Raw genomic sequence first — 16901 nt, 5'->3', positions numbered from 1 at the left:
ATTTATTTTTCATGTTACACATTGCTTTAGTATCTCAGTTTGAGTATTCTTTACAGTCTACACTAGTTCATATAACATCAGTTTACTAGTACATACCTGTACATATGCATACATGATTTTTTTTTTTTTTTTTGAAATGCTAGATTAGTGACAGATACCGCTTACGTGGGCAAACTTAGCTATGACATGAAACCATTGCAAAAGCGTTGCAGCTAAAGATAAACTAGTTAGTCCCTCTGTATAGCTATGGAACGCCAAACTTGACTTTGACGGTTTATTTTTGTCATTTTGTTGTGGTGGGTTTTCATGCATACTTATCATTCGGCAGTCCTAACTTGTCTTTTAGCGGTGCTAATTTGTCATTTGGCAGCGGAAACTTGTCATTCGTCAGTGCTAACTTGTCAATCTGCAACACTAACTTGTCATTTCGCATTTCTAACTTAGCATTCGACTGTGCTCCTTTATCATTCGGCAGTAGCTACTCGTCATTCGGCAGCACTAACTAGCCATTTGGCTAGCTTGACATTCGGCTCTGCTAATTTATCATTGGACAGTGGTCACTTGTCACTCGGCCGTGCAAAACTGGTCATTCAGAAGCAGTTACCTGTCATTCGTTAGTGGTAACTTTTCATTCTGATGTTGTCACTTTACATTATGATATGGTCCGATGTCATTCGACAGTGGTTACTTGTTATTTGACAGTGGTAACTTGGCATTCGGTTATGCTAACTCATCATTAGACAGTGCTAACTTTTCATTTGGTAGTTGTTACTTGTCATTCGTAAATGGTAAGTTTTTATTTTTATCGCTTTACATTATGATGTTGTACATGTTTAGTCTGGTGTGTTTCGATATCATTCCGCAGTGGTAACTGCTGATTTGTCTTTCGGCAATGCTAACTTGTCGTTTGACAGTGATAACTTGTCATTCAAATGCCGAATGATAAGTAACCACTCTCGAATGGTATTGTTCCACATCAAACTCAAAATGTACAACATCATATTATTTTTAACCTACCAGGTTTGTTTAAACAGGTCAAAATTTAACACCCCGGCATCTCAACTTGGATGGACGCCATTTTTTCATTGATAAAAATGTAAACAAATAAAATAGTGGGATTAGCATTTCAGAGGAGGTGTAACATGACATTCTACGAAATGAATACCTTAGTACAGGTATCTAAGACGCTACACTGATCTGGTGGGTCAAATACATAATGTCGATTACTTGAAATTGATCTTGTAAAAGTAGTTAATTTTAGTTTATTTACGTGGATTTAAATTTTCCCACTCCTTTTTGGCAATTCACAGCAAAAAGTATTACTGCGCTGGACGGACCAGTCGGACCTTAACTCTTACCATAAAACGGGAGACAACATGTGTATACTTTTTAAAAAAACTATATATCAATGTTTAGTACTTCTTATCAATAATGAATTCTGTTTAAAACATGTGTCTTCAATATCTGAAAGTTATTAATTTCTATTGACCTTACTGTCTAAGGAATCTTTGTCAGATACAGAAAATATCTGTGGTTTGCTTATCACTGACAAGCTAACTGACCACAGTGAATTATAATCCAACACTGGAGGCAATAATGACATAATGTTGAGCATCTTGGTAAATTGTAATCTAAAAATCTGTAACACTTTAACTTTCTATGTTTTTTTTCTGCATCAAAACTTGAAACCCTTTGTCTAGAGAATGAAAATGGTGATGTTATGTACGACTTCAGTCCAGATGAACATTTTACAATATCAGTGAGCTTCCAAGCATGTAAAAAAAAGCATAAAAAAGACAGCATGAGTGCATAACACAAAAAGGTCTCAGACGGAAGCAACCTGTGACATTAACCCCTAAGTCTATCAAATATTACGTAAATTGATTATGGAAGTGCATGTTACACTGACTAGAGATAGACCCTAAAATTTTCAATGATAGTAATACATTAAATAAAGTCTAGAAATGTATCTCCAATGTCCTTGAAATAACCAAAAATGATTTCACAAATGTGAAGTGTATGATAGTTTTGATAATATCAATAACAGAAGTTTTAATTTGTAATTTAAAGTTGTGATCCACAAAGAATAACAACTCTTGCCTTGGGCTAGTACTTATAAGCAGAGATATCTATTAGTTTATATCCCTTGCAATTACACAATTGAGTGGAAAATGAAAACTGTTTTAGACACACTATCATACTTTTTTGCACAACAAAATCATTTAGGATTTATTCATTTGTGTTTGATTTACCCCTCAAAACATGGTTCCTATGATTCTGTCAACTTACATATGGTAAAAAATTAACTTTTAACAAGCCAATAATAAAATGAAATACCAGTAAGTAATTAATAGTGCAGATAATACAGTTTGCTTGTATCAAAATGTCACAATAGAAGCAGTTTTGTAATACAGAACACCTGGTAGGATTAGTAGAGGTGCAATTATATTGATCTCTATTTCCTATGCCTACACTGACACTACAATTTATGTGCAAATATAGAAAAGTTATCATTTATTGGACACACTAGACGGAGGGAAGGGGAGGGGAGCATGAGACCAGGTCTTGGGGGAGTGTGTAGTTTGCCCCCACCTCCAACAAGTTTAGTGTTGATATGATGTAAGCTCAGCATCTAAATTGCTTATACTAATTTCATCTGTGGATATACTTAATTGTATTATAAGTTTGAACCCATACTTCCAGACTCATATTTGTGTCCTCCCCGATCCCCATGATAATAGGACCCCACCCTCCTTGTTGAAATGGCATCTACGAGGGTATGTATGTAATTAACATATTACATAATTATACATGTACAAACTGTATACATGTAATTGTTAGGTTTTATTAATTTATTTTAGCTCGATTGTGAAGAAAGCTTGTAGCTTATAAGTCACTCACGATTCCGCTTCATGGAAGAAAAAACAGTACTTGTGTCTTTTGATGAGATGCGATCAGCACCTATTGGGGTTCAAACCCGCATCTCACGGGTGAGCAGCCGACACCTTATCCCCTACACTACCGCCCCCGTAATATATGTTTGATTTCATGCTTACTGATTTACATATGAGAATATTATAAAACTGTAAACACAAAAATTCTTGTTCAAGCAAGGTCAAAAGTTCAAAACTATGTACTTCAAATAATTTTAACTCCAAATATTTTGCTAGCAGCTTGTAGTGGCTATTGTATCTGCCTCTGGGACCATTGCAGATCAAGATCATGGTCTGCACTGTTTGCAATTCAGTCAGTAATTTTTCATTTAATATTTCTATAAACTATAAATGTTACTGTTCGAATTGAAAGATGGACAAGTTTATATTGTAGAAACTTAGCAAGGTACATTTGTAAGAGTTAAAGCTTCAAAAGGTTCGAATAAAAATTTTAACATATCATGATCATTAATTCTACAGATGAATATAGAAAATAAATACGTTTTGTGTTGGCTAAATTTAAAACATACTGAAGAACGAGTGCATATTTCCCGATGCAAAGATAATAACCTTTTTCTTACATACACATCTACACGTATAAATATAACGTAAATATTATAAATTTGTTCAATAGCCTGAATAGCATTGACAATACTGGACTAAATAGAAAAAAATAGTGCAAGAACAGACACTGAATTACGTCACGCACCCGATATGAAATTCAGGCGTCAGTGTATGGAAAAATATTGACGTTTCCGGTACTAATGTAACTTAACGGGGAATAGAAACGTGTATGTAATAATACATTTTATATCACTTTGAATCGTATAAACTAACTGGTTAAAAGTTTGACAACAGAAGTAGATAATCAACTATTATTGACTGCATGTTTCTTGAAAAAATATTTGTTAACTCTGATTCTTGATTTGTTCGGGAAACGGCCTCCAACAAAGTGGGTCCTGATTGCTATAAGAAATACTTACTAAAGATAGGTAAACAGGTATAAAACGTTCAATTTTCCAAATTGATATCCTTTTCCTTTTAGAGACGTTAATGGTCATTTGAATTAACTAAAGCCTATGCGGATATTGTCGCTTACGCGCCTCGTGAGATCCAGGCATAGCAAAAAGCCAAATACAACACACCAGATCAAACGACTGCTTTGCATCACTTTGATTCGGTATTTTTTTCCACCAAATGTAATTGCATAGATGTATAGAATACAGATGATTTTTTGTATGTTCACAGGACAGTATACTACAGCTGTACACGTTATAGACAGGTGTGTTGTTCCGGTTATACTGGAAGTAGCTGTAATACACGTAAGATTTTCAGTTTCGGGTTTCCTTTTTGCTCAAACTGCGGTTGAAGCTTACAATGTGATAGCAGAATAATTATGTACTTTTAGTTCACATTTTTACGTCAAACAATAAAAACGAAAACAATGATGTAAGACATTTAATCTGTATTTGTAACGATTTCTATAACAAAATCTATAGTTTTGTTGACAAAATTCGACCGGAACATGCAAAAACTATAGTTGAAACCTAATGTGACATTAGAAATATGTTCTTCTGGCATAGAAACCTGTAATAAAACTGTAGTTATTGCCAAATGTAAAGCAAGTAAGCTGTGCTTATTGTATCATTACTTAATTCCCAAGCCTTAATCAATGAAATTAGTTTTTAAAAATGATCATTGCACTGCGTTTTTATTGGTAATATGCTAAGAGTAATTTGTTGTAAAGCAGGCAGGCTGTATTAATTATCTAGCTTCAAAGCAATTACAGGTAACGTGCAATCTTGTTTCACTACTTATGTAATCATTGTGCTGTTTCTACCCTAAGTCGTAATAAATTGACACTATTATTTTGAATCTAATCTGTAATTAATTGTATTCTGCAGTTTCTGGTATCAGTTCTGACAGTGTTACAATTATTATACATGTGTATTTATAGAACAGTTTTTACGCCCAGCTGTGATAATTTTACAATACTATGATCTCAAAATTAATAAGTAACCTTTGTGCAGTTTCTACCCTCAGCCCTTCTCACTTGGCAGTTATGTGTCAAAAGTAATTTGTAATTATTGTGCAGTTTCTAACATTAGATCAGATAACTTGGCAATAATATGTCATATATAAACGGTAATTTTTTTGCAGATTCTACCCTCAGCTACACTTGTATTATATTATTTTGAAAGTAGTCTATAATTATTGTGTAGTTTGATTACCCTCAGCTCTGACAACTTGACAGTTGTATTTTATACAAAAAATGCCATTATTCTGCGGTTATATATAGGTGCAAATGCACTGATCAATATCGGTAATGTATTTTTATTGGTTACGCAGCTTTGTGCGATGGATCTCAAACCTGTCCGAATGGAGGCACGTGCCAGTCACCTAACATGTGCAGTTGTCCTAACGGCTATTCTTCACCAGGATGTAATGGTAATAAGGCATACAAATTTGAAATTTCATTTGAATAAAGGAAAAGTAACAATTATTTTTTGTATTCAACAGCTGATTAATTTTCAAGGACTTATCATAGACATTACAACTAGTTGATATCCATGTAGCTTCATACAGGAATAATTTGTTCTTGACATTCGCTTTCTGTCTTTAACTTAAATTTCTTAGCTTCACATATCCATTCATGCCGTACGTGAAACACAAAATTTATTTTTACTTAGAAAGTTAAAAATTCTATAATTAATGTAAAATTATTTATTTAACGCTTACTTTTAAGAGTAAATTCCATGTCAAATACAGTACTTAAAAAAGACTAAACCCACATATTTTCTCTCAAAACTCCATAAAAAGTGAGTTCTCTGAAAGTGTCTTGTGATGCAAACTTATTGACATACGATTTTTGCTAGAGATTGTTATAGATAAACAAAAGATTGTGCAGAAGGTAGTACACCGTTGCAACGCTTTTGAAACAATGCAGAACATTTACATTCTATTATATTCACCTACTTTATCATTTTCAGTGTCATATAAATGTATACATTCTATGCCAAACATGGCGGAAATGTACATGTTGAAAAATTTCACTTAAACTGTGGACGAGTCGCTTTAATTGTCTAATTTCTAACTCTTTCTTCCTAATATTTAAGATATCAATGAATGTGTCAGCAGTGCGCATGGATGCAACCAGACATGTGTGAACACCAACGGGTCTTATCATTGTACGTGTGGGTCTGGTTATACACTTAGTTCGGATCTGAAGTCATGTATTGGCAAGTATCACTATATGTATAGTTCTAACCATATGATGAATTAACAAAAATTCTTTGTAACATCATTAAGCTGACATTATTTCAGTATTTCAATAAAACAATAATTGTTGAATGGTACATACTGTCTCGTGACATTATGCGCCCAATTTAACTAAAAATGGTGTTGATACAGACACGGAACAGGATGCAGTTTTCGAATAATCGAACCAAATTTCAAAAGAACCTGACGACTGATACTCATGAGGATTTTACATAATATTTGAAATTCTTCTTTTGAATACGTGCACGATTTTTGGAAAAAAAATTCTTTTACAAACTGATAAGGATATTGAACATATAACGAGATCAGGAATGAAAAATCTGGCAATGGAAACCTTAAATAGTGATTTTTCTTATTGTTTGTTACTTAGACGGGTTTCAAATAGCCTATACCTTTCTTATACATGTTTTGCCGTTAAGGTCGCTTACTTACAATAACGTACCTCGCAGATGTGGGTATGAAACCTCGCTTGGAGTTTAGAATTCATTCATCTGAGGAAACTATCTAGGTCGGTGGTTCTACCTAGATGCCCCCTTCGTGCCTGAAATCATACAATAGAGGGCCCCTGGGGTCTTCCGCCACCATAAATATGTGTCAATTATAGTTGTGTAGGTGTAACGTTAAGGCAAAAATAAAATTCATAAGATACGGGTAATATTCGTATTCGCTATTACTTTTATTCAGGCGTAAAAAAAAATCTGTAAACAATTATGAGTTTGTGCATTTTCATAACATCTGAACAATTTTTATTGTTTTTATTAGAGCATATCATAAGGTATTTATAAACTTTCTGTTGTGTTCTGTTTATAAACGTTCATTTTGTTTATGTATGATTAATATCAAAACGAACATGTATTGTGTATTTTTTCTGTATATTTTCAACTTGGCCAGATGAACATTACACATTATGTAAATTTATGTTTTCTGTTAAGAAATGATTTTTTCGGAGTTCATGAAAAAAGGGATAGGATCGGCAAATCAGTTGATTTGCCGATCCTTTTATGTCGTTCAATTCGCATGATAAAAAATAAATTCCTATCTTTAATTAGTCCCCTACTGGTTGAAAACCAGTTTCTTGGACTATAGGATTGCGCTCGTCTGTCCGTCTGACCATACATTTGCATACTTAGGTGGCTATAGGAACAATAGGTAACTGTACTTTTTCTTCAATGCCATTCATTCCGTAAGCTTTTATGTGGCTTTTTTCTTTTACTTGGTTAAAAGAACAATAGACAGAATAAAAGTGTTGCCACATAAATACCCTTGTATGAACGTCCGTCCGCAATTTCGTGTCCGGCCTATAACTCAATATTCATCAAGGGATTTAATATTACTTGGCACAAATGTTCATCATGTTGAGACAACGTGTCATGCGCAAATCCCGGACCCTAGCTCAAAGGTCAATGTTATACTTGGAGGTCAAATGTCAACAGCGTCATTTTCCTGTCCGGTCTGTAACTCAATAGTCCATGAAGGGGTTTTGATATTACTTTGCACAAATGTACCCAATAATAAGATGATGTGTCATGCACAACTTTCAGATGTCTAGTTTAAAGGTCAAGGTCACACTTGGCAGTCAAATGTTAACAAGGCATGAAGAGGGTCTATTTCTTGTGCGGTCCATAACTCTGACATTCACCAAGGGATTTTAATATTGCTTAGCAGGAATGTTCCTCATGATAAGACGACGCGTCATGCGCAACACCTAGAACCCTAGCTCAAAGGTCAAGGTCTGACTTGAAGTTCAAAGTTCAGTAGGCCTTTTTCCTGTCCGGTCCTTAACTTTGTCATGTCAAACAGGATTTAAATATCAGTTGGCACAAATATTCCCCTGTATGAGACGACATGTCATGCACAAAACCCAGACCCATAGCTCAAAGGTCAAGGTCACACTTGGAGTCAAAGGTCAACATGGCTTTTTTTCCTGTCTGGTCTGTAACCCAACAATCCATAACGGGATTTTGAAATTACTTGGCCCAAATTTTCTCCAAAATATGATGTGCCATGCGCAACGTCCATATCCCTAACTCAAAGATCAAGGTCACACTTACAGGTTAAATGTTAATAGAGTTTTTTCCTGTCTGGTTCAAAACTCTGTGATCCATTAAGGGATTTTAGTATTACTCAACACAACTGTTCCCCATAATTAGACAACATGTCTTGCGGAACACCTATATCCCTAACTCAAATGTCAACATCACAGTCGGAAGCCGAAGGTCAATAGGTTTTTTCCCTGTCTGGTCAACAACTCTGTCATCCATTAAGGGATTTAAATATTAGTTGACACAAATGGAACATTAATGAGACAATGTGTTGTGCGCTATACCCAGAACCCTAGCTAAAAGGTCAAGGTCACATTTGCTGGTCAAAAATCTGCATTGATCTTTTCCTGTCAAATCAATATTGATATTTTCCTGTAAAGTCTGTAAAATATTTTAATATAAGCGATTGTATCATATTGACCCAACTAAAGCAAATTGTTTGTTTAATTTCTTCAGAATAACATCCCTTTAATATGATGATTTCTTTCATTTTTCTCATACTCTCCCACCATTTTATCAAAACTGAAGCTGAAAACTTGTTTATATTTATAAATGTTATTAGTAATCAACAACTGGAAATTTTTATATATGCTAATTTTAATCCAAACATTGTGTAATAACATACTGTATATATTGTACAATATTGCTTATAAATCATTTACAGATATCGGATCATTATGTTACACTACAGTAGAGAAAATTAGCTGCCTTTTATTAGGGAACTTTATATTGCACTGCAATACTTCGTTCACTTGTTTACATTTTGTTTCATTTTAATTTGTAGTCAAGGTTTTATTATAAATTGAACATATTTTGTTTTATTGAACATTATAATCAGCTTCCCGGTCATTCTGTTTACTAGACAGAACAACTGTGACGTCATCTTAGGAACGTTCTGCCTGACTACACGTGGATGTAGTCAAAACAGCGGGCAGCGTTATTGTAACTTTACTATTGCGGTTCATAAAAAACGAACGTCATAGTTTTCAACAGAACGAATAGGGTTAATGTAAATATTAGATACTTCGTTTTCGAGTACAATTATTTTCTAATTTTGCCTTTGTCAGCAGTACCAGGGCAAGTTGGGAAAGGGTCTGTGTGTCTCATTTATTTCCATTTATTTCTTTGAGAATAATGTTCATTTCTTTATCACATAAACATTGCCATATGACAAATTCTTATATTTCAAGATTTGAACGAATGTAATAAAAACAATGGTGGATGTAGCCAAACTTGCAACAACAATGTTGGATCATACACATGTAGTTGTAGAAGTGGGTACAGGTTAAGCGGACGAACATGCTATGGTACACTGTATAATAATTCTATCTTTGTAATTTACAATAACGTTAAATCGTATAAATTAAACTTTAATCAATCTGTCTATATTTTAAACAGCCATTAAAATTTATGAGTCACAAATTACTGCATTGTAGGGTTAATTCTTGTACATGTTTACATGTTACAACACTTGCAGAATCATGAGGATTTTGATTTTTCTCCGAGCCCGTTAGCTACACCGGTGACACTGCAGATGTGTTGTAACAGGAAGTAAACATGTCTGAACGCAATTCTAGTGAACACATGGAACAAACATACAAGCTTATTAAACGGAAATGGCGAACCTGAAGTGGTTATTAGCACGACAAAATCAGGCGTAGCCTGAGTGACAATATAGGGCTGCCAATGCCATTGCCGTTTAACGTTTTTTGTTTTGTTTTTTGTTGTTGTTGTTTTTGTTTTGTTTTGTTTTGTTTTGTTTTGTTTTTGATACAGCTAAATACAATAACGATCTACTCGATTGCCTTAATTAATAAATCATATAAAATGTCGACGTCAACGCATTTTTGTCGCGACGACACAGGTGTGATGACATCAAGAATTGCGTCACTCTCCCTGGTTGGCCAATATCCGGGTATGATGCCCGCTCTCGGTTAATTGCCCTAAGTTAATGCAATTTTCTTACTATTTATAGCAAGTTGTACTTACCAAAATAAACATTGTTGTCATCCATAGTTAACAATACAAGCGTTATTATGTAAGGTTCGTTAAATGTTATGAAAAATAAGTAAATAACTAATCAGTGATCTTCATCTCATTTTTATTTGTTTCCATTTTAATGTAATTATAACTGCCATATCAGACCTAGACGAATGCAGCCTTGGCACATCAGGATGTGAGCATCAGTGCAGAAACACAGAAGGCTCCTACGTATGTTCGTGTAAAACAGGTTACACGTTAGCTGTTGATAGAAGACAATGTGAGGGTAAGTTACTGATCTTGTAAAGGTCTCGCAACATATTATATATCAACATTTTATTCTGTCTGGAAACGCATCCAAGATAAGAAAACTCTAGCATATGACCAAACATCTGGAAATAAAAAGCAATACCTTTTGTTTATAGACAATTTAATAGAATATCACTTTCGTGCAACCCACTGTATCTAGCTGTGTTTGACACAAATATATAAATGATATGCATTTACAATTTCTGGCGAGAAAATGAGTTATTTTAGGAATTTCTCTTCGTAATGTGTATTATCATAACATTACCAACCCATATAACAAATAAAAAAGCAAGGACGTTATATCTGAATAAAACAGTTTTTTCGAAAATTATGTCTATCATATGACAAAACAGTCCGTTGTCTAGTACACAATATTCGTATAACACTACATTGCGTAAAAGTTGTTGGCAAACGTATAACATAAGCTAGAAATTCTACGTACGTTTCAGACATTGACGAGTGTGCTGAAGACACTGCTCTTTGCAAAGTTTACTGTAACAACAACCAAGGGTCTTACACTTGCTATTGTAGTTCGGGCTTTATCCTTGAGGATGATGGTTACTCTTGTAAAGGTTAGAAAATAATTCATGTCCATCTATTCTGATTTTACATATGTTTTGATGCCATTAGATCAACATATAATTTTTAAGTAGATGGATTACCTTAGATTCCCTGACCTTAAATTTTACACGTATTTTTTTTTTCATTTCTAACAAAGCATTAGTTCTGTTCATTTTGCAAATACAACATAAAAGTTAGTCAAATTAAAGCGGCGACGAGAATAATTATCATTAAGTTTCGCCTTTTGCGACATTTTTAGTATCTTTAGCCGAACTTAAACATTCAGCTCAAGCCTATATTTTCTCTGAAGATTTATCACAAACATTTCTGTGAAAAATAGTGTTCCCTTTGCCATTGATGAAAGTCAGATCAGATCTGAGTCAGTGTTAACTTAATCAACATATGAAGTTATGTGAGATGAAATTTGTTAACTTTTTTATTGACTTAATTTTTGCTTTCTTTTTAATCACCATTGTAGATTTGAATGAGTGTGCTATCAGGAATGGAAACTGTGATCAGAAATGTATAAACGAACCCGGTTCACACAGATGCGAGTGTTATAGCGGATACAGAATAGCAGAAGGAAACTCTGGCAATGTGTGCAAAGGTTTGTTTCGGTATCGTTTAGCGTCTAAAGTTCCATCATTCTATTTAGGTCCAATTTTTTAGATGTCAGAGTACAAGGCTCATGATATCGTGTTTTAGCTTAACAGAGCAAGCTTTACGTCCGTATGTCGCACGTCTGTCAACATTTTAACGAATTGTTCTCTTAAACCGTTAATAAAAAAATTAATAAAACTTTGCAAGAATATTCTTTTAGTGGTACTCTTCAGAACTTATCCAAACACTGTTTCTGGGCTACATATAAGAGCCGTTCTAAGTACTGTCGTGACCTTGTCTCAAAACAATCTAGATACATAACTGGTACTGTAACAGTAGTCATAATACAAACTTTATTAATAGTCTAGTGCTCTAGTGACTTCGTCACAATACAATCTACATCCATAGGTCTAGTAACCTCATAACAATGACATCACAATTCATAGTCTAATGCTCTCAGAACTCCAATGACCTCGTCACAATACCATATACATTTATGGTATAGCGCAGTAGTGACCTGATCACAATCACATAGTCTAGTGTTCTATAGATCTCAAAATAATGCCATCTCCAGTAATAGTCTAGTGCTGTAGTGAACTTGTCACAAAGCCATCTCCTTTAAAGCCTGGTGCTCTAATGATCACTTTACATTGACATGGCAAGTGACCTTGTGGCAATGACATCTCAATTCATAGTCTAGTGCTGTGTGATCTCCTCACAACACCACCTTGACATAGTCAAGTGCTGAAATGAGCCTCGTGCTCTAGTTACCTTGTCGCAATGACATCTCCATTCAAAGTCCAGTGCTCTAAGTGCTCTCAGTGTTCTAGTGACCTCGTGACAATACCATCTCGATTCATAGTCTGGTGCTGTAGTACCCTCATCACACTTCCATCTCCATTCGTAGTGTAGTCGTAGGATAGTGTTCTAGTTACCACGAAACATGGACATCTCGATTCAAAATGCAGTGCTCTTTTGTCTTTGTCATTGTGCCTTCCCGATTTATAGTACAGTACAACCTTTAGAGCTCACTTACCGGACGGGCAATAAATTTGATAAAACAACTGATTTAGTTTCTAACCATTTCAGTAAGTGGCTAATAAAAGTTGAAAATTGCTACTATCCGTATGAGAAGAGCATATTAATTTAAATGTTTTTGGTTAAAATTCGTGTTTATTATTCATATATTCTATTGTTTTGTTTAGCTATAAGTAGCTAAAAGGTAGGTTTCTGTGTTTACAGAATGTGCACTCCTTGATGTTAAATACAAATTTAAAATGCACATTGACATCGTTTATATCTTTGTTCACAGACATTGATGAATGCAATGAATCAAGTGCCAGATGCACACACATTTGTAACAACACTGATGGATCTTATACCTGCAGTTGCAACTTGGGATACTACCTTAATACAGATGGGTACACTTGTATGGGTATGTATTTGTGCGTAGTGATTGCATATACATGTATAAGTAACTATTGTCATATTAACATTTATTATCTTTGCTTATGTCTTACAAATCAGCAATGGAAGTACACAATACAATATGTAATATTAGTTTCGAAAGTTGAAGGTAAATGATATATATGCTACGGATAATAACACAGACGATGCAGACACATATACATTATTCTAATATCCTTCTTTATCTACAATTGTTTACATATGTTATCTTTGAAACGTCATCAACAACTTTGGTATCATTGAGTATGTATAAGTACACGCTCTTCGTATTGAAATTAGTGTCATATTCTAATATGCTTTTCTCTGTTAAAACACTCTTACGCTAGAATGGCGTTACGTTAACATGCGGTGACGTCAATGTTTTTGTTGCGACCAAGAAAGAGCGCTACTATATTTTATCTACTATTTTAGATTAAGGGCATATTAGAATCGAAATAATTTATATATAGCAAAACCGTGTTTTAACAGTATTTATACACTCGGGCGGTAATACGTCGTACAAATAATTTTCACTCGGGCTGCGCCCTCGTGACATTATTACGCCCGACGTATAACCGCCCATCGTGCATAAATAGTGTTAAAGTGTTAAAGCACTCTTTTGCTATATTACTTAGATAAACCTGTATGTCATATGTCTTTTTTTACCTCAAATAGATATACTTTGTACCTTAAAGACTTCCTCTCAAATATGAGTATTTCAAGTCATTCACGCCAATGGTGATAATTCATATTTTCCACGAATATATATTATATGCGGAAAACGTATTGAAAAATAAATTACAGATACAAATGACTGTGAAGGTGTAACATGCGAGAATGGGGGTTACTGTGCTGATAGTTTAAACTCCTACACGTGCATTTGTAAAGCAGGATTCAGTGGTCAACATTGTGGAACAGGTATAAGATAAATCATTTTCTTTATAACCGTTGCATGAAACATGGCTGTTTGTTTATACATTCTATGACAGGAAGTTTCATCAGTTTCTTTGAAAAATTAAAAGAGAACATAGTAGCTAAGCAACTAGTAAAAGAACCATATGAATTTTATGATTTTAAATGAAATACTGAAATATATCAGTGAAATAAAGTTGATAATTTCACTATTTCCAAGCAGTGAAAATATCTTCTTTTTTTTCCTTGTACCTGGCGAGATTACATCCCCGTATATATAACCTCGCTGTTTAGTTATTCAAATAAATCAATTAAATACTTTTTCTCTTAAAATCAAGTTCACCATCGGCCAGAAACATTCAATCGAAAAAGCTTGTTGAAAATCAATTTATTTAGGTATTTCTTTTATTTACAATGACTCGGAATCATTGTTTACAAAATTCAGTGTAAGAAATGACCGGCGATACTACGTCCGGTGCGCATGTACAAGCGATTGTCTTGTGAAGGCAAACACTTGTTTATTAATTAAATGCGCGTCCAACTCAGCAAGCAGGCATCAATCAAAGAATGGTAAGGAAAAAACACATGCATGATTTAACTTATAAAATATTACCAATACTATTTTTAATGATTACCCCTTTCTGTCATATCCTTTTTCTTAATATTACATTATGGTGTCATCGAAAAAACAAAAAGTTTTGATGTGCATTTACACCCTTAAGTAAAACATCAAAAATCTGCTACGATATAGTGTCGCGGTTATCTCGCATGAATTTAAAAGATGAATAATCATAAATTCTTTCCAAAATATACTCTAAAAAATATATAAGTTTCACAAACATAACTACATGTATATATAACCTATATTTTTATAGTGAATGAAATAAAAAGAAAATTTGTTCGTTTTACTTTAAGAAATACGGTAGTTTTCACTCGTGAACACCTCATTTTACATTTTCGGTCGTGGCTGCGTTACTTTTAAAACTATAATATATACATATATAATGATAAACACGTTCAGGCTGAAATTGTCTCGTGGATGCAATGCAACATGCTGAAGCTCAATGCTGATAAAACGGAGGTAAAGTTATTCACATCAAGGCATAACTCCATGTACATTGAGGACATCTTGGTGAAGGCCAGTGACTCTGTGATAAAATTCACAAAATGTGTTAGGAATCTTGGTGCAGTGTTTGACAACAGTATGGATATGGAGCAACGAGTCATTTCTGTAAGCAGGGCTGGATACGCACAACTACTCAGAATAGGTCGCATCAGGCAGTATTTTACCAGTGATACCACAAAGACTATTGTCAACAGCTTGTTACGTCACGGTTAGACTACTGTAATGCCTTGTTAAGTGGCATTCCAGACAGCACACTGACCTGTTGCAACATGTCCAGAACAGCAGCTCGCGTTATCACTATGACGCCTAGTCGCAATCATATAACACCGGTTCTTGGTTGCCAGTGAAATACAGGGTGCAGTACAAGGTTCTGACCCACACCTTTAAGGGACGATCAGTCCCTTGTTTTTATAAGGGGTATTATAGAAGTGTATAAAGCGGTCAGAAACCCGAGATCACAAGACAGGCTGTCACTTGCTATGACAAAAACTAAAACCGTGATAATGACAATAGATCGGAGCTTTCGTTCACTGCTCTCAAACTTTGGAACTCCCTTCCCATCAATATCAGGGAAGCTGACTCCCTGGTTGTTTTCAAAACCCTGGTAAAACCCATTTCTTGTACAACATTTCGTAAACTGACCAACCCATTTTTTCTGTTCATATCACATCGTAGAGTCTTGTTTGATGTATACATTAATGAAATTTATTAATGTAAAAATGCATTTATTGTGTGTCGCATGTGTAATTGTTTGTAATGTTTGCAATTTATCCTGTATAACACTTTTGACCGTGTACATGTGCCTGGATCGGGATTCGAACCCCATACCTCTGGATTGAAAGTAAAACGTGTAACAACTAGACCACATGGCCACCTATTCTACTGCGTTGTCTCTGGGACGGTCGTGCAATGTCTGGTATACAAATAACTATACACAGTATCTAGCAATCAGAACAAAACTAATATAAATTTGATATTTCCTTGTTGAATAGTTTTGAAGTTATGGCGAAAATCTATGTATTGTTTTAACAAGCAGTGAATACTTTATGAAATGCAGTGACACGTTTGGGTGCTTTGGTCACGCCTAGCTTTCATTTGTAAAAAAGAAATGATAAACGTATAAAACTTTTTATTCTATTTAGTGACCTTTATCTTTATGTTGTCATATGAAGTTTGGCCAGTTATGTTAAATCTGTTTAGAGACTCGAAAGTCATTTCCTAAATAAATAAGTTTATACCCGTTTAATTGGTAAATATTAACTTCTGAAGACGTTACAAACCACCTTAAAGAAATAGTTTTCAGACCTTTATAATTACATTCATTAAACCATAAACACTTTGACTCATCTTCAAATTTGTAAGTATTTATAACACCAGTTAGTAATCTTAATTTTAAAATGTTGTTTTTCGTAGGATGATTTCAACCTTTACAGGCGGCTGGGCGAATTAAATTAATGTCCGCTCAATAACTTCAATATGTTGTTTCTCAGCACTTAACCATACTGTTACTATTAAATCTAGGTCCCATGCGATAACCAGTCAGTTCGGACTAGTATATCAAGAGTTGAGGCCTTGAATCAGTCGAAATTGCCAACATTGGCAGTGTCCGCCGCTCAGTACTGTAGCATTGTTTCTTCAATTCAACGATAATTTTACAGAAGATGATTCACTAATAGATCTAACCAACAAGTTCTAACCGGCACAATTCAAAAA

This window comes from Mercenaria mercenaria, chromosome 15 (assembly GCF_021730395.1).
Source record: "Mercenaria mercenaria strain notata chromosome 15, MADL_Memer_1, whole genome shotgun sequence".
Lineage (NCBI taxonomy): Eukaryota > Metazoa > Mollusca > Bivalvia > Venerida > Veneridae > Mercenaria > Mercenaria mercenaria.
The sequence above is the reverse complement of the archived record's forward strand: the minus strand, read 5'-3'. Positions refer to the sequence as shown.